At 39.7% G+C, this 21,131-nt stretch overlaps 1 protein-coding gene across 1 annotated transcript in view; it reads right to left on the bottom strand.

Annotated features, from left to right (window-relative positions):
- LOC140495885 (claudin-2-like) overlaps positions 1–14,317 on the bottom strand; it is a 28,745-nt gene extending 14,428 nt beyond the window's left edge. Inside the window, exon 1 of the mRNA XM_072595127.1 lies at positions 14,268–14,317. The gene's annotated coding sequence lies outside the window, so the exon portion shown is untranslated. The remainder of the gene's footprint in view (positions 1–14,267) is intronic.
- Positions 14,318–21,131: the final 6,814 nt, after the last annotated feature.

Below are 21,131 nucleotides of genomic sequence, written 5' to 3'. Positions count from 1 at the left end.
GTCACTGTACAACACTGTCCTATAAAAACATCAGAGCTACAGCATGAACCAGCAGTTTACACAGCAAGCTCACAGCATGTGATTCAACCACACAGTGACAAGTATAAGTCCTTAACAGGGTTACAAGGAAGACACTATGTCTTCAGATACCACCACAGTCAGTTAAGAGGCTGGTCTGATTATACTGCAGAATTATGGTTGAGTGCGTTTAACCAAACTCTTGATTCTACCAGAGCCTTAGGCTCCAATTCTTTACAGTTTGAGAATTGAGACTCATTTGGTTCTGTAGGTCAAGTAAAAGAGTACGGGATTACATTGTAATTAGCTCAAACAGAGTGCTATTGAGACATCAGTTCAGGGAGATGGGCCATAATCAGTCAGAGCTGTCCTGCCAAGTTAATGTGCTGCCTGGGAAATGGTCACTCAGAGATGTTTTGTCAATAATGGTCAGGGGGCTTAACAGGAGCACTCCATAGCGACCTGGGGAAAGCTGCAATTCAATATGGAGACAGTCTTCATTGTCTAGATTGTTGGTGGAATAGTCACTGTGATGGGGGTCAATTGCATATAGTAGGATGGGAAAGAACTGGCAGCTCTTGAAGGGTTTCAAGCAGGCCATAAGAATTCTGACCATTACCTGGGGAGGATGTAGGCCAGTAAAGGCATTGGAACTTTCAACATTCTGGTCTCTAGGGGTAAAGTTTGCACCTTAATCATATTGTAAAATGTCTCAACTGAAACAGGGAAGCTGAAAGATCATTGAGCTCTTAGGGTCAGCAACAGAAAATAGAGTATGCATTGTTGGGTGAAAATTGTGTGTAACTGGTGAAGCCAGCAGATTACTCATACTTGCACAAAGTTGGAGCCTACCCATGTCGGGTCAAAAGTCAGCTGCACAAAATGGCTGTGACTGCATGAAGCGTGAGCTGTGGAGGTTACTTCTTTATGGTCGAATAAAGTTAATTAATAAATGAACAGCTATTTAATTTTGAGGCCACCCTAAGGCCCATTGTAATAATCATACATCCATTCATTGCCCAGCAATATACAGTAAGAATTATGGCCTTAAGCAATCGTGAATATTGCACGGTGCACACTAATTACCTCCTTGTCACATCAGCTAAACAAGTGTAATGAGAACAAGGAACTTAAAAGAGGAACCTGAATTCCCCATTTGCTAACTGTATTCCATAGCAAATTCTGGAAGACAACATCCCAGATTCCAGATCCTTATACTGCACTAGAGCTGTCCAAGGGCATGGTCTATGGAGTAGAAAGGATGCTTCTCTATGTAGATGAAATGGAGGATTGATAGCAATCATCTGAGCATTAGTATTGCGTCAAGGATTAGGACATTTACCTGGAGGGTCATTCAAGGGACTATGACAGTGTAATGTATTGCAGAGGCTGAGAGGCCACAGACAAACTAACAACCACCCAATTCCAGGATGAATGAGCTAGATTTAGATCTTGTCTAATTGTTTGCAATCCTATTGCTCATACCCTGCTGAGTGCAAATGACAAGTGGATTTGTGCAATAGTCCTTGAACTTTTGCATTGTTGAATAAATAAATATCTCATTATCCATGTGATTGTATCTTGTCATCATCCTACACATCTTACACATGACTAGCTCTACAAGACTGTTAAACAAAAAGTAGAAGTGAAACAGTACATGGAGCTAAGGTTAGCTGGCTGTTAAGGCATCAATCAGGAAATGGCATCTGCGTAATGTGTAGTGAAATTCCTCATGGTAGTCATAGGACCATAGAAATAGACAGAATTGCAAGTCATTCAACCCCTTGAGCCTGCTTCATACAGCTACTCAATAGATCCTACATTTCTGATCTCCAGCAGGGCAAAATACTGCAGCTGCTGGAATCTGTACTGAAAACAACAAATGCTGGAGATCACAGTCGGTCAGGCAGCATCCATGAAGAGAGAGAAAGCTAACGTTTCAATTCTATAAGACTCTTCATCAGAGCTGACCTGAATTGAGGAGGGAGGAGCATTATGTAATGGTTGGGGGGGGAGCGGGGTGCTGCTTTGGAATGCAGAGGGAGAAGGAATGTTGATAGTTTAGATTAAGTGATGTGAGAATGGCAGAACAATGGCATGTCAGGTTGCTAGACTTGAAAGAGAAGATAGTCCCACTGGGATGAGGTGAGGGGAGAGAGGACATGGTGACAGAGAATGTAACAATTGAAGCTAAATAATTCTTATTCAAATGTCAGACATGATTTCCCCTTTATGAATCCATGCTGACTCTGCCTGATCACACCATGCACTTTTAAATGACTTGCTGTTACAATTCTCTTCCCAAAGAGTGGTGTGAAGCTAATTGGCTTATCGTTAGCTTTTTTTTTGTCTCCTTCCCATTTTACATAGAAGTGGTACATTGGCAGCTTTCCAAGCTTGTGGAATTTTTCCAGAATTTAAGGATTCTTGGTAGATTATTACCAGTGCATTAATTATCTCTGCAGCTACTTCCTTTAATATCCGGGGATGCAACCCATCAAGTGCAGAGGACATACTGGTCAGTGCCATTAGTTTCCCTTCTGATAGTGATTGTATTTATGTCTTCCTTGCCATTTTGTCCTTTGATTATTAGGTATTTTTGCTGTTAGTGTCTTCTATCATGAAGACCTTGTTACGACACAGGGTAAGCTCTCCTCCTTACTGTAAACCAGCAACACAGAAAAGATTTATCCTATGCAATAAGCTATCAAATTTCAAGTGGCCAAGAACTATTTAAAGTAAAAATTAACAACTTTATTTCTTAAAGTATAACAGAGAATATTTACAACTCCTCTCTAACCTATCTTTTACCTTCCCTTCTCTAATACTTGTCTGATAAAACTCCCAGTTATGATGTACAAAACAAAACGTCTTATCACAAAACCAGGCAGCTTTCAGTTTTTTTCTGTATTCCTGTCTTCTTTTCTTCTTCTTGAGGATTCTGTTTCACAGGTTACTGATCGATAAAGGTACCTTTAAGAGAGCTATTTTTCAGACAGTTTTTACATGCTGGTAGCTTGGTAGTTCTCCTCTCAAATGTTCAATTTTCTCTGGTCTTACACTCCCAAGGAATGGATTGTTTCATTGGTTTTTAAGATTGTCAATATGCTAGATTCAAACTAGATTGAAATCTGGTATTTTTTGGGGGGGGTACAATTTAAACTGACTGGCCTAATTTGAATCTGTTTTGTCATTTCCAGGCAACCCAGCTACCCTCGCTACCCCAATAGCATATTACATTGTATCATTTTCAGAACACTTGGTGCTATCAGATTGCTAGATTTTAACTCTCTTAAAGGTACAGTACACCTACATATTCATAGTATTATTCAACTCTCCTGTTGTTCCCTGGTTCTTTGCTCTGAATCATGGCCAAATTCCTCAAATGTCTGCCATTGTTTATCGACCTTCTCTGCTATGCTAGTTCCACTGTTCAGTCTAGCCAGCTATGCCCTCATTCCTTTGTAATTGCACTTATATAAGTTGCTTCTGACCCTAATTTTAAACTGAATGTTAAATCTTATAATATTATGGCCATTGTTTCCTAAGGGATCTTTTATTCTGAAGTCACTTATTAAACCTGTTGCATTACACAGTACCAGATCCAAAACAACTGATCCCTGGTTAGATCCACAACATATTGTTCTAGGAAACTGTCCCACATACTCTGTTTATGAATTCTTCCTTGTGGCTATTCCTCCATATTTGATTTTCCCAAATCAGCATGAAGATTAAAGTGATCCATGATTAGTGTATTGCCTTTTCTAAATGTCCTCATTGTCTCCTGATATATTCTGTCTTCTACAGTATAGTGTCTTCTTCCCCTTTACCTACACATGTATGAATTTCACATCTTCTGATCCAAGGTAATTTCTTGTTACTATACTTATTCCATATTTTATTTAAGTAAGCCAGCCCATCACCACTTCCTTCCTCCTGTCCTTTCAAAAAGTCACACACCACTTAAATATTTAATTTAATTTCTAGTTTTGATCTCTTTGTAACCATGTCTCTGTAATGGCCTTAAGATCTTACCCATGAATCTCTAAGTGTGACATTAATTTATTTATTTATTTTGAATGATAAGTACATTTATTTTGCAATTTCTTCTCCCTTTCAGCCTATGTGCTGCCTTTTATTAGTCCATTCTGTCCTTTCCTCTTCTATTCTAGGTATGATTTCCTAAATAGTTGCTAAATCCTATGTATTGTAATCTTATGTATCTCCTTTCAAAACTCTACTCCTACTCTCTTTAGTTTAATGCTTTCCCTTCTGCCCTCGTTATTCAACTCACTAGGATTCTGGTCTCATCATAGTTCATGTGAATTCTGTCTGACTGGAACAACACCTTTCTACCCAGTACCTTGCCAGTGCCCTATGAACTGAAACTCATTCCTCCCACTCAAACTTTGAACGATGCATTTAATTAGCTTCATTTTATTTACTCTGTGCCAGTTTGCTTGTTGCTTAGGTAGTAATCTGGAAATCATTACCTTTGGGGTTTTGCATTTTAGTTTAGCTCCTAACTATTCAAATTCTTTCAGCAGAACCTTCTTTCCAGTTCTATCAATGCACCTGGTACCAATGTGGATGATAACCTCTGGATACCTCCCTCCTTTTTCAAGTTATTCTTCAGCCTTGAGGAGGTAGAGTTATGGTATCATACAGCATGGAAATAGAAGCTTTCATCCAACCAGTCCATGTCAGCCATAATTCCAAATTAAACTAGTCCCACCTGCCTGCGCTTGGCCCATATCTCTCCAAAACTTTCTTATTCATGTACTTATCTAAATGTCTTTTAAATGTTGTAACTCTACCCGCATCCACCATTTGCCCTGGAAGTTCATTCTACATGCAAACCACTCTGTGTAAGAAAATGTGCCCCCATGTCATTTTAAAATATTTCTCTTATCATCTTTAAAAATATGCCACATAGTCTTGAAATCCCCCACCCTAGGGAAAAGACACCAACCATTCACCTTATCTATGCCCCTCATTATTTTATAAACCTCAATAAGGTGATGTCTCAACCTCCTACACGCCAGTGAAAAAGTCCCAGCCAACCCAACCTCTCCTTATAACTCAAATCCTCCATTCCCAGCAACATCCTGGTCAATCTCTTCTGAACTCTCTCCAGCTTAATAATATCCTTCCTATAACAGGGAGACCAGAATTGGACACAGTATTCCAGAAAAAGCCTCACCAATGTCCTATACAACCTCGACATAATGTCCCAACACCTATAATCAAAGGACGAAGCAATGAAGGCAAGTGTATTAAATGCCTGTTTAACCACCCTTTCTACCTGAGTTACAAACTTCAAAGAATTATGAACCTGAACCCCTAGGTCTTTCCGTTCTACAACACTACTCTTAATTGTGTAAGTCTGTAATCCTGGCACCAGGCAGACAACACAGCCTCAGGAATCACACTCATAACTATGAAGAATAGTATCTATATCCCTAATTATACCGAACACTACATTTCTATTTCCTTGCCACTTGAATGGCTTCCTGTACCACGGTGCAGTGGTTAGTTTGCTCATAATCTCTGCAGGCCCTGATCTCATCCATGCAGATTGCAAAAAACTCATTACTGTTGTACATTTATCAGAGCCAAGGCTCCTTGAATACATTATGTCTTCATTCCTGTCTCATCTATAGTCACAGCCTCCTATCACTGATAACAGACTAAGTTTTAATTACTTCATCTGAGGACTGTGATTACCTCCAAGGGCAAGATATACAGACATTGCTTCCTCATCAGGGAACAATATGATTAAATATCAATAACTTGGACTACATATCCTCAACTTGGATTAGAAGTTCCTCAACCTGCAAATACTTATTACAGATGTATATGCTCTTAACAATTTAGGTGTCCAGAAGCAGCAGCATGCTTCAGCAGCAGCACATCACATACCTGCCATTATTATCATACTTTATTAAATTTACTGATTAATTACTCTAGTTTCCCTGTTCTTTGCATTTGAAGGATCCTCCGATCTTTATGCTTTATTGTAATGTCAACAGTTAACAAGAAACTAATTTAGATTTTTCCAAAATAAAATAAAAATTAGACATGCACTCAGTTCTAGAGTGAGCTACTAAATGAACTGGTCTTTGTACATCTCCAAGCCTTCAATGCTAATACCTTCCTTTGTAAAAGTAAAACTGATATATGCAACATCTTTTTCCTGCAGCAATGTGTGATTCTGTACTCTCACTCATATGGTCATACAGTCATAGAGATGTACAATACAGAGACAGACCGTTCAGTGCAACTCATCCATGTCAACCAGATACCCTAACCTAATCTAGTCCCATTTGCCAGCACTTGGCCCATGTCCCTCCAAACCCTTCCTATTCATATACCTATCCAGATGCATGTTAAATGTTGTAATTGTACCAGCCTCCACCATTTCCTCTGGCTGCTCATTCCATACACACACCTGTGTGAAAAAGTTGCCTCTTAGTCCCTTTTAAATTTTTCTCTTCTCACCCTAATCCTATGCCCTCTAGTTCTGGACTCCTTCACCCCAGGGAAAGGAACTTGTCTGTCTATCCTATCCATGCCCCTCATAATTTTGTAAACCTCTATAAGGTCATTCCTCAGCCTCCAGTGCTCCAGGAAGAACAGCCCCAGCCTATTCAGCCTCTCTCTGTAGCTCAGATCCCCCAACCCTGGCAACATCCTTGTAAATCTTTTCTGAACCCTTTCAAGTTTCACAACATCTTTCCAATTGAAGGGAGACCAGAATTGCATGCAATATTCCAAATGTAGCCTAACCAATGCCCTGTACAGCCACAACATGACCTCCCAACTCATATACTCAATGATCTGACCAATAAAGGAGAGCATATCAAACACCTTCTTCACAATCCTATCTACCTGTGACTTTACTTTTAAGGAACTATAAACCTGCACACCAGGGGCTCTTTGTTCAGCAACACTCCCCAGCACCTTACCATTAAGTGTAGAAGTCCTGTGAAGATTTGCTTTTCCAAAATGCAGCACCTCACATTTATCTAAATCCATTTTCCACTCCTCAGCCCATTGGCCCATCCGATCAAGATCTCATTGTACTCTGAGGTAACCTTCTTCACTGACCACTACACCTCCAATTTTGGTGTCATCAGCAAACTTACTAACTATACCTACTGTGTTTATATCCAAATCATTTATAGGTCTAAGTGTGGCCAGACTCTAACATATTCCCTGTACATTGCATTCAGCCTTAGTGTTAGCAACATAAAGTGCATTGCATTAGCTGCAATCAAAAGAAATGAGCATTACTTGGTCAGCACAATCTCTTTCATCCTTGAGCTCTCCGAAACGGCTGCTGATCTCTGCCATCAGTGTGACTAAACCAAGTTTGACAACAAAAATTATACTATAGCAGACATGGTAACAATGCAAGTGAAAGAGCATTGAAAGAAGTAATCATTATTTACACTGACATAGAATCTGTGTCAACCCTCTATTCTCAGCATCTTTGCTTCTACCTCTTCTTTGCTCTTCTTCCAATGAAGGTCTGATCTTTGTAATGGAGAGAACCTACCATAGAATTGACCCTGTTGACTTGGAAGACTTAGATGGTCATCCCCAGTTAAATGTGGGCTTGAAGTGGCCAGGCCTATTAAGCATATATTGTCCAAATACAGACCCATCCTCCTTAAGCTGTACTGCTGCAGGATTTGAAATCACAGGCAGGAGGAAGTTGAAGGTGCCATGCACCTTTGCAGTGATGTGAGAAGAAGCTACTGGGGTCCGTGTGTCCTGCTCCCCCTCTCTGTGGGGTTTGCTGTGAGGACCTTGTCTCAGAAGGAAGGGATGACTCGAGTGAGGTTGTATTGCCTCATTGCCCAGTTGCCTTGCCATTGATGCTGATCACCCATGGCCGGAGAAACGGAGTACAGGCATGCACATACCTGACCAACAGTGAGAGTATTGCTGCACCTGGCTCGCCATGGTGATGCCTAATCTGTCCATGGAGGTACTCCGTGCATGCATACCTGGAGCCAGCACAAAACTGAGAACACAGGTCGACTCCTCTATCCTTCACAGGGCAGCACAGTGTCACAGTAGTTAGCGCTGTTGTCTCACAGCGCCAGAGACCCAGGTTCAATTCCCGCCTCAGGCAACTGTCTGTGTGGAGTTGCACATTCTTCCTGTGTCCGCGTGGGTTTCCTCCGGGTGCTCCAGTTCCCTCCCACAGTCCAAAGACATGCAGGTCAGGTGAATTGGCCATGCTAAATTGCCCACAGTGTTAGGTGAAGGGGTAAATGTAGGGGAATGGGTCTGCGTGGGTTGCGCTTTGGCGGATCAGCTTGTTTCCACACTATAGGTAATCTAATCTAATCTAATTACATCATACTGAGGGACTCTGCCTGATATTCCTGTGCCTGCGTTTGGAAAGTAACCAAATCATTAAAGGCCATGAACAGAAACATATATTCTGCTGGGAGCTAAGCAAGTGCCTGGTCTCTGGCAGTCTTCAGAGTACAATAGGCATGGGTATTTCCACCAACTGCACTGGTATGTTCACCAGATTGTGCTCAAGACTCTAATTTCAAAGGAGTACCCATTGAGATGAAAATCTCTGAGCTGATACTCAGTGCAGGTGAATGCCTTTCTGGTGCATCTTTTGAGGATTCAGTCACTTTCAGGTGGAGCTGAAAATTTCCAGCACTGAACTCTTCTTAAGAGAGGTTCACCAGATACCACTACTGCCTGCATAAGAGAAGAGGGATTTGGATGAACAGGATAAAAGATGTGCCGATTAAGATATGAGTTAGCAATGAGGTTAATGGGAGAGCAGTGCAGTACAGCACAATGGAGTTTACTAGATTGATTGCTAGTTATGGTGTTGTTTTGAATGCAGAGTATCAGAGTGAGTATCAGCTGATGCTCATCCTTGTAGAGTAAAGAACATCCTTGACCTTCCTGTGGCATTGGTGGCATCCCTTTCTTCTCAGGACACAGCACTGTCCTATGCTGCAATTATGTCAGTCAGACTGGATATGGTGTTCTTTGGCAATAGGTAGGGAAAGAAAATGTCCTCTTCCCTACCAGATGTCCCACTGGCACATCGTGATCACTGTCCTAGAAGCAGAAATGTAACTTGCCTTTCCTCTGAAACGTTTTCAGAGTTGAGCAGGTGTAGTTCCTGTCTTGCAGTGACTGAAGGGGTGTGCAGATTTAAATTTGACACCAGAGCCAGAAGGTCCTGCCACTAGCGAGAATTTACACCTCAGTCTCCACATGATTACCAGGAGATGGCCAATGGCTCGGCTGCATGAGGTAAAAAGTGGAAGGTCATGTGAGAAAATTCACCCTGGGACAAGATGGACTGGAAACCATGAAACTTACCCACCACCACATTTTAACTGCAAGTGGGAAAATCCAGCCTGATGTTGTGCAGTTCATATTGTGTAGGGGAGCTCCTGGTTATTTTCAGCAGCCAGCACAAGTAGTTTTCAAAAAGCATCCCCAACTTTATTTACTTATCTTCAAAGGCAGTAGAATTGAAAGGTGACTGGATGAGCAACATTTCTAGAATATCTAATCAAAGGAGTTGTGAACGTATGCACAGATAGTGATAAATGCTGAGAGGCTGTTTCTGCTCATGGGAGAGTCTAGGACCTTAAGACTGAGGTAAGGAAGAATTTCTTTCCTCAGACAGTTGAGTCTTTGAAACATGTTGCCACGGAGAGCTGTGGGAATAGTCCTTGTGCATATTTAAAACAAGATAAATAGATTCCTAATCAGGAGTGGAATCAAAGGTTACAGGGGAAAGGCAGAAAATTTGAAATAAGGAATGATCAAATCATCTAGGATCTTATTGAATTGCAGAGCAGCCTCGAGAGACCGAACAGTGCCCTCCTGTTCCTATTTCTCATGGTCTTATGGGAGAACCTTCAAGGTGTATTTCTATGAGGGATAGAAATGAACACTGTCAGAAGGAAATATCTTTGTAAAAAGTGTTTTAACACTGAATAATTGTATCATGAGCAGCATATAGAAAACAATTGTTATGTTAGGAAAAAAGTTGAGGATTAAAATAGTGCATTACTCCCAATGCATTTCTCAGGACAATATGTAAAAAATACCAAAATAACAAGAAAACAACATTTATATGGTATTATTTAAGCTCCCCCAAGAACTGGGCTGGAGCTAGGAACACAGATTCAGGGCAGGAATTTTCCACATGAAGATCTTTGTGGCAAATGGTAAAATCCAACTCATGGTTAGCATGGAGCATGAAATTTCGAAACATTTGGAGAAATTGCTGCAAACCAAAATCATTTAGCAATGATTTCTAAAAGAAACTGTTTATATGTGACTAACCATGCATAATTATTTGACAAAATAATGGGGGAGAATTGGTGAAATAACACACTGATTTCAGGAGCTTCCATCTGGTGACGTTAACTCAAATCCCTCAAAGCAAGGTCATTTAAATAAGTGGAGTACAATGAAATAGCATGCCCCCTGTTTCAGACTGATACACTGGTGCTCTAGATGAGAAGACCAAATCACAAACTCCTCAATGAGAAATTCATCCTGTTGCAGAAATAGTTGATCCTCAGGCACTGATTGGCATTTCCCCTCTTAATTTGAAATCTCATTTTACATCCAGAACAACATCAGCATTTGCTATGAGTAAACATTAGGTTCCACTGGCCGCAAATGCACATCTAAGGAGAATGCCAATGGAGCCTACAAGATCCTTCAGCCTCATTTCTAAACTGCTGTGAGTAAATCAGAAAGAGAAACACGACCTCTCTCTCATCCAGCCTAACTACTATTTGCCATGTTATTAAAGGGCAACCAAATTCTGCTAGTTCCAAATGCCACATCATTTCCTCTGCCATTTCCCACAAAATTACCAGAGAGGTGCGCAACTTTGATTGTTTAACTATTGACTGACCAAATGATTGCCTATTGTTTGCATGGATTTTAGAAAAGCTTTTCACACTAACATTTAGCAAAAAAGATGTATTGCAAAAATAATAGTCACATTTTTGTCTGGTAATAGAGGTGAGAATGTGGTTGGGGATGACAAAACCTTGTAACCTAAGACAGAGTTTCGAATTTGCCTACTTTTTCCAACCCTGTGCTACTTCCTGTGTTCAGAAAGAGTTGGCTTAAATGCAGTTTTTCTGTGGTAAGTATCATCATTGTGAGACTGATTGGAAGTTGAAAATTTCTGTCCTCCTTGTTATTTTCATTTTGCTGATTTGAGTTTTGAGAGGGACGTATTAAAATGTTTTACCAACTTTAAATGTCAATTTTAGATGCTGCATTGTAAGTTATCTAAGTTTTTAACTGCAGTGGTTCATGATAGGATACCAACTTGTAAAGCTGGTAGTGCTTATAGAATTCCTCAGCATTAAACCTTTCAAACCCATATACAACAGTGTCCACCATTATGTTAAACATGACCTGACAAAGGGGCACTGTTCCAAAAGCTTGTGATTTTTAATAAATCTGTTGAACTATAACCTGTCAACATCTGACCTCTGACCTTGTTTGTCCTAGCACAACACTGGCACCTCCGCACAATTATGTTGGCAGTTTTTAAAGGTTATCAAAGGATTATTTGATGCAATAATTGAATGAGTGTGTGTTTGTTTTTTTATGAAAGATTGACCACTTGAGGGAATTTATGTTTTTTGAATGACATTTATGAATAGTTTTTACAACATAGTTTATTTTAAATGACAACTCCATTACAATTTAGAGTTTGTTTCATGTCTATTTCAAACATATAATTCCTGATGTCCACCTGTAGGAGATGGTGGTGAGCTTCCTGAAGTCCTAGTAATTGATCCTGACCAAATGCAGTTACACTTATTTTATCGTGCAACAAACTTCGCTGTCTAAGACCAGGGTATCTTCTGTAGAATATGGAGAGCTGGTACAGATACATCTGCTCCCAAGAAAAGCTACAGTAGAACTCCTTATCACCACCCACAAACTGTGATTTCAGTGGAATGGGTGAAACCAAAGTAACATGAATTCTGAACCAATTCAGAACCATGATTTCATAAGGGAGTGAGAAAATGTTAGAATAACAAAAATAACAACTTTATTGTACAACCTGGATACAATGGTAGCATGCTCATCTCTGATCTGAAGGCCATATGTTCAAACCTCACTTTAGAAACGAGGTAATCTATGCTGATGCATATTTAGTATTGACTCTATACTATACTATCATAATGTTGTATCCTCTGCAACTAATCGCAAGATAGGCCCAATACAAAGCAAAGATAAAGGAGGATTGATGACATTGAATTAGTTCAAATCGCCTTTACCCAGTACCACATATTGATAGAGATGACAAGTACCACAAGGTACCAGGAATGGTCATCGAGGAAAAAATTCATATCTAGAACCCGGAGTAATTATAGAGAGGATGCTATACACACAAGAGAAGCAACTGATGGATTGCCCTCGTTGCATTCAGTTATTTGGGAATGGAACCATACAAGTTCAAACTGATGGAGCAGGATGGTGGAGGGGAAGTATTGAAGAATACTGTGAATTGTATTAAAGTCTGAGTAAGATCAAGAAAGACCAAGCATAATAATGTACCGTAGCTCCAGACATGACATTGCTTTGTGTTGTTTTAGCACTGGGATAAGGACAGACTGGATACATGTGAACTAGGAAAGTAGTGAGCCATTCAGCTTACTGAGCCTTCTCAACATGCAGTTAAATCATGATCAATTTTACTGTAACCTACCCCAATTTGATCATAATCTCAAATCTCCATTCCTACCTACTCCAAAAACCCTTTGCCCATTTGCCCAGGAAGAATTCATCTGCCTCTACCTTAAAAATATTCAAGACCTCTTCTTCTACCACTTTTTCAGGAAGAGAGGATCAAAAAGTCATGACCCATTGTGAGAAAATAATTGTGCCTCATATCTGTTTGAAATGAGCAGCCCATAATTTTATAAATAGTGACCCTCAATTCTAGCTTCTCCCATAAGAGAAAACATTCTCTCCATACCTACCCTGAGAAGACTCTTCAGGATCTTACTGTTTCATTCAAGTTGCTTCATATGTTTCTAAACTCCATCATGTCTAAGCCGAGCATGCCTCACCTTTTCTTATGAGACAACCCACTCAATTGAGTCTGGGAATCCTTCATTGAACTGCCTCCAAAGCATTTGCATGCTTCCTTAAATAAGGAGATCAACACTGTACACAAAACTCCGATGTGCTCTCACTAGTGTTCTGCATAACTGAAGCATATCATTCCTAATTTTGTATTCAATTTCTCTCATAATAAATAATAACATTTTATAAATTTCCTGAACTCCTTGTTGCAGCTGTCCAGGTGCACAAGGACACCCAGTTTTCTCTGCAGCTCAGTGCTCTACAACCTCTCACCATTTAGATAATTTTTTTTATTCTTCCTGCCAAAAAACATACATTTAACGAAAGAGTTCAGCAGCAAAGTATTTCCATACTCTGTTTGATTCATCATCTGAGTAGCAGTGTGAAGAATGTTCTTTGGGCAGGGAATGGAATAGACAGGATCAGCACATCAGTGAAGTTTGCGCTTCATTCAAAGTGCATTTCAAGAGGTCTACTGCTAAAGCTTACTTGAATTCAAATGCAGTAACCGCCATCAATACCCATGTAATTTTACCTGTGTGCTAATTGATGAGGCCTGTATAGTCTCAAACTAACAGCAGAAACTGGTGTCAAATGGCATATGCCCAAGTATTTGTTAATATTTTAACAGTTCTTTGTAAGTTCAGTGGAGTAGGAGTGCTTCACCAATTGCACACTCTACCAATTTTCCCTTTCTATTTTACTTTGATGGGAACCATTTCCATGGATCTCCATCAGCAGCCTGGCCCTAGCAGCCTTCTCCAGCTGAAAACCTTCACTCTTACTAGCTAGCTTTAACTTAAACCCCAGCGGCTTTGGGTAGAATTCCCACCCTCAGGTGAGGGGATTAAATTCCTGAATATCGGGGTGATTGAATGCCAGTATCTTCAGTCTCTGATTGCAGTCAGAGTTAAAGTTAGAGCTTTTGTCTTTGCATTACAGGCGTATCAGTAAAACTTTATCAAATTGTCATCTGTCATACAGATAGCAATTCATTCTAACAGCATATGCTTCAATTCCCTCTTAATTTGTACACATCAAACTGTTGTAAAGTTTAAGCAATTTAATTTAAATCAGTATTTTTTTAAGCAAACCTTTCCATGATTAATCCCTACCTTTTTCAATATCTTTCCAGTCCTTTCAACTCCCACGGTTGCCGTTATCCTAGATTCTGCTACTATCATACAAGTTGTGTTTAACAGGGCGTCACTTAAAACTGTTCTTTGCTGTCACTCCCTGTCCCATGTTCACTTGGCACTGTTTTATCTTTTTCTGCCCCAGTGGTCATCTGGTACTTATTAATCAACCTGGTTGTGTTTGTCTGACACTTCGTTGCCCTAGCTACCTCTCCTTGATTTCATAAACATTCTGGTAATGAGTAAACTTCTCTTTTAATTTAAATTGTAAGTGTTTGAAAATTTACAAATTTATCAATATTAATAATGACACACTGCCATCTGAAAGTTGGAAGTTTGCTTGTTTGCTGTCCCTGTGACTGAACTTTATATCAACTCCCTCCATTACAAGCTCACTGTAATTGTATATGTAGTATAAATGAGTTGATTTGCAGAAACTCTCCAGGATCAGTTTGATAGCATCTTTTTCACCCAGAACATGTACTATTGGGAAGAACAAAAGCTACTGAAATTATTGAACACCATCACATCAGTAGTCCCTTCTTGTTACATGCCACCCTGACTTCAAAATGTACCACACTCACCTTGATTGACATTAACTCAATAGCTTGAAATTTCTGATCCAAATCCATGTGGAAGTGTCATGTGTGAAAAGAGTAAAGATCTGATTGGCAATGCAAAGGTGAGCAGCTCCTTGGGCTGATAGCTTGTATATATTGTATGATGAAAGGTGTGTTATTATGTATTCATATAACAGTAAGCTGGATATTGTCTTCCTGAACACATAATTAGTTCAGTATGTGTTAAAGAGAGGTGATTGCAAACCCCTAGAGTATTGATGAAATATTATTTATGATGATGTGGTTTACCATAAGTAGGTAAGCACTGAAGGTCATGAGACTGTTTCTGGTTCAGTGTAATCAGAGATTGACTTTAGTTTAGGAAACTAGAGGTTGAAGATTTTTTCAGTGGAGATCTGACTGGTATCAAAAGCAAATATAGTTTCTCTCCTAGATAGGAAATTTTCTCAAAGCAGTAAAGGGAAAACTTTACCTTGAAGGAAAAGTTTAATTTGTGCGACTTTCAGGCCGGGATTATTTGGGTAGAAAAATGATAGTTATTAGAGTTGAGAAAGTTGAAGCACTCAGCATTCTGAGTATTTATGTAAGAAGACTTTATAGTTCATAGTATTAGGCCAAACTTAGTATTCAAAATAGAGGAGTAATTTCTCTGGATTTGAGTTGTTGTAAAACCACAGGAAATAACAGGAAACAGAGAATAGGCATAAATGAATAACCTTTTGTCTCACAAGACATAATGAAATGGATACCATAGGACTCTGTGCGGGGGCCTCAACTCTTTGTAATTTATATAAATTATTTAGGTGAAGAGACTAAAAGCATGTTAGCTAACTATGCCGATGACACAAAAATACATTGTGAAGGGGCAAGTGTGACAATACTATGGCTTTAGGAGATATACTTTGTCCTTTTTAATGAAGAAAATTTGAGACAGTGGTACCAAGTAGTCTGTTTAGATCCAATAAAATAAACAGCTTGTGAGTCTTCAGATTTTAAAAAGTTGGAACAATAGAAGCGACCTGAATGGTAGGGGTCAAGCTCCCACAGAGCCAGAAATTTTAGTTTCAGCTTTCTGCAATTGCTGGGGTCTTGAAACTGTATTTGGAAGCTCTTATTCCTCTCTCTGTTGCAACTAAAAGTTGACCTTCTCTTCCTGCTGCTAGAATTGCATGTCAGAGAATCAATTGTACTGAATTTGCCTTTGCCATGGGTATGATTATGAGATGTTTCTATTTTGGAACTGTTAATAATTAGCAATTAACATATATATATTATTTTGTTAAGCATTTCGATGAAGGTACAATCAAGACAATTATTTTGTTTTATTTTGTTTGTATTTTAACTGTAGTGTAAAAATAAAGAGTGTGCTTTGCTTGAAGTTGATTGTTTCACTAAACAAATTGCATCTGGAATGCAACACCTGGGCGGCACGGTGGCACAGTGGTTAGCACTGCTGCCTCGCAGCGCCGGAGACCCGGGTTCAATTCCCGCCTCAGGCGACTGACTGTGTGGAGTTTGCACGTTCTCCCCGTGTCTGCGTGGGTTTCCTCCGGGTGCTCCGGTTTCCTCCCACAGTCCAAAGATGTGCAGGTCAGGTGAATTGGCCAGGCTAAATTGCCCGTAGTGTTAGGTAAGGGGTAGATGTAGATGTAGATGTAGGGGTATGGGTGGGTTGCGCTTCGGCGGGGCGGTGTGGACTTGTTGGGCCGAAGGGCCTGTTTCCACACTGTAAGTAATCTAATCTAATCTAATCTAAACCTTGCACTTACCTTTAAAATAAGAAAATAATTACAGTAAAGGCTGTATTCTTAATATGTTTTGAGGGGGATTTGCTATCTCATCAAAATATTTTAAAAAGGTCACCTTGATTTAAACATTTTCATATTTTTAAAGGCAAATGTGAATTGCCTGATCCAGACATAATGGAACTGGTCAAAATACTTGACATTAGGCAACCACAATTTATTGAAACACTGCAGTTAAAATACAATCAAAGAAAGGGGACTTTCATGTAACAACTCTACTGGAAAACTTAACGGAATAAGAGATGCAGTAACTATTATCAATTAACTATTCCAAAATACTAGCATCCCAGAAACTCCCCTCTTGGAAAAAAAAAGAAAATTCAGACATAGATTCTCACATGCAGTTCTCCAATCCAGGAGGGAAAAAAAATCAAGAGAAATTTCAGAGAGAATAACACCGAGGAGACATTGACCGAAGCTTCCAACTCTGTTGAAACCTCTAACAGCTTCTGCTTAAAGCAAAACCTAAAAACACAGAAATATTGATCTCTGAGAACTGGCCACACCAATTCAGGCTATTTAAAAAAATTCCCAAGGGCTCCCAAGCTGTTCACTCAAGTAGTCTTAAACTAGTTGGTTTGTTACCTCTGTCTTACAAGCTCTCTTCAAAAAAAAGACAAAATAACTTTTTAAAGTCATTGCATCATTACAATTTGGTCTGGCCCATAACACAACAAAAGGCTAGGAATGGATGAGGCGAGTGGGCAAAAATCTGACAAATGAAAGATAATGTTGCAAAATATGAATATCAAGAAACATATTTTCTAAATGCTAAGTGATTGCAGACCTCTGAGAGGACCCAAGTGTACATGACTTGTAAAACGTTAGTTTTCAGATGCAGCAAGTGACTAGGAAAGTTGCTAAGATGTTATTCATTATTTCAAGGGGAGCTGAGTACAAAAAATAGGGAGATTATGCTTCGATTAGGTAAGCTATTGGTAAGGCCATACCCACAACTGGAGTACAGTGTACAGTATTGGTCTCCTTATTTAAAGGAGGATGTAATTTATTGGAGGAAAAATTGATGAGTACCTAGATTGGGTAGGGGGGAATGGCTATTGTCTTATGAGGAAAGGTGGGACAGGTTAGGCTTGAATCTGCTGGAGTTTGTAAAAATAAGATGTGACTTGATTGAAATGTATACGATTCTGCAGGGTCATGATGGGGCAGATGTGGAAAAGATGTTTCCACATGTGGGAGGATCTAGAACTAGGCATCACTGTTTAAAAACAAGTGCTTTCTACTTAAGCTAGAATGTTTCCTCCATGCAAAGATCACTCTGGGGCTGTGCAGGATGGTTTTTTGGAGCAACTTGTGGTAAAGTCCACAGGGAAAGAGACAATTCTAGATTCAGTGATGCATAATGAGGCAGATTAGGGAACTTAATGTGAAGGAACATCTTGGGGCAGTGACTATAATATGATAAAATTCACCCTGTAGTTTGAGAGGGAGAAGCTGGAATCAGATATGATAATATAACAATTGAGTAAAGGTAAGGACTTGAGGGAGAAGCTGGCCAGTGTTGATTGGAAGGGGAGCCTAAAAGGGAAGACTTTGGAGCAGCAATGGCAGGTGTTTTGGGGGGTAAGTTGGGAAGTACAGCAGAAATTAATCCCAAGAAATAAGAAACATACTAAGGGAGGATAATGCAACCATGGCTGACAAGGGAAGTCAGGGACACCAAAAAAGCAAAAGATGAAACATAGAATTTTGTTAAGAATAGTGGGATGCCCAAGGGTTAGGGCATCAGCAGAGGATGACTAAAAAATAGTAAGGAGGCAGAACATTAAATGTGAGGGTAAGCTAGCTAATAATGTAAAAAAAGATTGCAAGAGATTTTTTAGAGAAGGTGAGAGAGAGAGAGAGACAAGAATAGACACTGGAACACTGGAAAATGGGACAGGAGAAGAAATAATAGGGAACAAAGAAATTGCAGAAGAACTAAATAGGGACTTTACATTAGGCTTCATGGTTGAAAATATCAGAAGCACACCAGAACTTCAAGACAGTCAAGGGGCAGAGGTAAGGGTAGTGACCATTATAAGGAGAAAGTTCTGGGGAAGCTGACAAGTCGGAAGGTGGATAAATCACCCAGACTGGATGGGCTACTTCTCAGGGTTCTGAAGGAGATATCTGAGGAGATTGTAGTAGTATTGGTGGTGATCTTTCAGGAATCACTGGAGTTAGGGAAGGTCCCAGAGGACTGGAAAATTGCTAATGTAATGTCCCTGTTTAAGACGGTAAAGAAGCAGAAGAAGGGAAATTATAGCCTGGTCAGCCTGACCTCAGTCATTAGTAAGGTTTTAGAGTCCATTGTTAAGGGTGAGATTGTGGAGAACTTGAAATAAAGCTGAGTCACCACAACTTCCTTAAATGCCTGATAAATCTGTTAGAATTCTTTGTGGAAGTAACAAGCAAATTAGACAAAGGAAAGCCAGTGGATTTCCAGAAGGCCTTTGACAAAGTGCTGCAAAGGAGCTTGCTATAAGATTTGGAGGAGCTGATGTTGAACTGCGGTGTACAAAGTTAAAAATCACACAACACCAGGTTATAGTCCAACAAGTTAATGTGGAAGCACTAGCTTTCAGAGCGCTGCACCTTCACCTCAACCACCTGATTAAGGAGCAGCACTCTGAAAACTAGTACTTCCAAATAAACTTGCTATATAAGATAAGAGATCATGTTGCTAGGACAAAATCTTGGAATTCCCTCTTTAATGGTATTGTCAATCTACCTGCAGCATATTAGATTGCAACAGTTCAAGAAGGCATCTCGCCATCACCTTCTCAAGAGCAACTAGGAGTAGTTAATAAATGTTGGCCAGTCAGTGATGCCCATATCCCAAAAGAGAGAAAAAAAGAAACTGAATTATCTACAAGAGCAAATCAGGGGCTTGGAATTATATGGTGGATAAGTCATCTCCTGTCTTCAAAGAAAGCCTGTCATCTACAAAGCAAAAGTCAAGAGTATAATGAAATACTCGTCACTTTTCTGGATGAATGTAGCTCTAACAACATGCAGCAACCTCAACACATCCAGGACAAAACAACCTGCTTGACTGGCACCTCATCTTATTCTTTAATAATCACTTGTTCCAACACTGTGCATGCATTGCAGCAACTCACCAAAGCTTTTTAGACAGCACCTTCCAAGTTTGTGAACTCAACCACCTAAAAGGGCAAGATGAATGGGGACACTATCATTTACAATATCCCCTCTAAACCACATACTACCTTGACATATAACTATATCAAATATACTGCAGCAATGTAAGAAGGCAGTTTACCACCACCTTCTCAAGGGTAATTAAAGATGATCAATAAATACTGTCTTGGCCAGTGTTGCCGTCATCACACGAGTGAACAAAATATCTTGGCACCATACCATGTTGTCATTCCTTCAATGTTGCTGGATTTTAGGATCTATATCCTAAATCCAGAAACTATATCTCTCATAGCACCATGCATGATACTACAGCAGATATACTGCAGCAGTTCAAGAAGGTAACTCAATACTAACTTCTCCTGAATAACTAGAGATGGGTATTAAATGCTGCCCTAGCCAGCAGCACATATTATTACAAGAATGAATATGTTATTCTTAAATTAATACATTAATACTTGTGGATATAGGTTTGCTTGCTGAACTTGAAGGCTCATTTTTCGTCACCCTATTAGGTAACATCTTCAGTGGGCCTCAGGTGAACCATGGCCAAAAGTTCCTGCTTTCTATTTATATGTTTGGGTTTCTTTGGGTTGGTGATGTCATTTCCCATGGTGATGTTATTTCCTGTGGTCAAGTCACTTCCTGTTCCTTTTCTCTGGGGTGGTAAATGGGGTCTAACTCGATGTGTTTGTTGATAGAGTTCTGGTTGGAAAGCCATTCTTTGAGGAATTCTCATGCGTGTCTTTGTTTGGCTTGTCCTAGGATGGACGTGTTATCCCAGTCGAATGTTCCAAGATACAAATGTTACAGAAAGGACAGGAAGGGAGACAGGAGAGGAGGGAGAGTAGCATTTTTGATAAGGGATAGCAATACAGCTGTGCTGAGGGAGGATATTCCAAGAAATACATCCAGGGAAGTTATTTGGGTGGAACTGAGAAATAAGAAAGGGATGATCACCTTATTGAGATTGTATTATAGACCCCATAATGGTCAGAGGGAAATTGAGAAACAAACTTGTAAGGAGATCGCAGCTGTCTGTAAGAATAATAGGGTGGTTATGGTAGGGCATTTTAACTTTCCAAACACAGACTGGGACTGACATAGTGTTAAAGGTTTAGATGGAGAGGAATTTGTTAAGACAATTTTCTGATTCAGTATGTGGATGTACCCACTAGAGAAGGTGCAAAATTTGACCTACTTTTGGGAAACAAGGCAGGGCAGGTGACTGAGGTGTCAGTGGGGGAGCACTGTGGGGCCAGCGACCATAATTCTATTAGATTTTAAATAATGAT

Source organism: Chiloscyllium punctatum, chromosome 25 (genome assembly GCF_047496795.1).
Source record: "Chiloscyllium punctatum isolate Juve2018m chromosome 25, sChiPun1.3, whole genome shotgun sequence".
Classification (NCBI taxonomy): domain Eukaryota; kingdom Metazoa; phylum Chordata; class Chondrichthyes; order Orectolobiformes; family Hemiscylliidae; genus Chiloscyllium; species Chiloscyllium punctatum.
Note: the sequence above shows the minus strand (reverse complement) of the source record. Positions and strands in the feature narration are given on the sequence as shown.